Below are 586 nucleotides of genomic sequence, written 5' to 3' on the forward strand. Positions count from 1 at the left end.
ACCTCCCGGTTGGTGGGTTCCTGTCCCATGTTGGGCTCTGTGTTGGCAGCTAAGAGCCTGGAGTCTGTTTCAATTCTGCATCTCCTATCTCTTCCCCTCTCTTGTTGTTCATGCTCTAACTCCCTCTTTCTAAAACACACTTTAAAAAAAAAAGAAAAAACAGAACAAAAAATACAGAAATCTCAGTGAAGAAATAGTGAAAGATAAGAAAACATGCTAGCTTTTCAAAATCGCAATATGAAGTATAAAACCTTAGCAAACTGCTACCCAAGATCACCTTGAATCCTTCCCTACACCGGATACTCCAGTTCTGAAAGGAACTATTCCAAAGTAACTTTAGGTCTTTCTTTTTTAAACCGTCAAAATTCCCCCGAGGGGGTGCACCGCTCCTGGAAGTACTGCAATACCAGGTCGATGCGTGGAGTGGACGGAGCAAGCTCCTATTCCATCTCCTACTTCCAAAAATCCATTTAATATATTGTCCTCGGATAGAGGACGTATCAGATATTAAACTGATAAGAACAGATACTACACTTGATCTTAGCCAAAAGGCCGAGAAGCGATACCGCCAGCACCGCCTCCCGGA

The 586-nt window shown here is 43.0% G+C and overlaps 1 non-coding gene across 1 annotated transcript; it reads right to left on the bottom strand.

The window, feature by feature from the left end:
• Nucleotides 1–373: 373 nt before the first annotated feature.
• LOC115285208 lies at nt 374–564 on the bottom strand. Its single transcript, XR_003905443.1, has one exon. It is a non-coding gene; the product is annotated as a U2 spliceosomal RNA (small nuclear RNA).
• Between the last annotated feature and the right edge of the window lie 22 nt (nt 565–586).

The sequence above is a fragment of the Suricata suricatta genome, unplaced genomic scaffold (genome assembly GCF_006229205.1).
Source record: "Suricata suricatta isolate VVHF042 unplaced genomic scaffold, meerkat_22Aug2017_6uvM2_HiC HiC_scaffold_52548, whole genome shotgun sequence".
Classification (NCBI taxonomy): Eukaryota; Metazoa; Chordata; class Mammalia; order Carnivora; family Herpestidae; genus Suricata; species Suricata suricatta.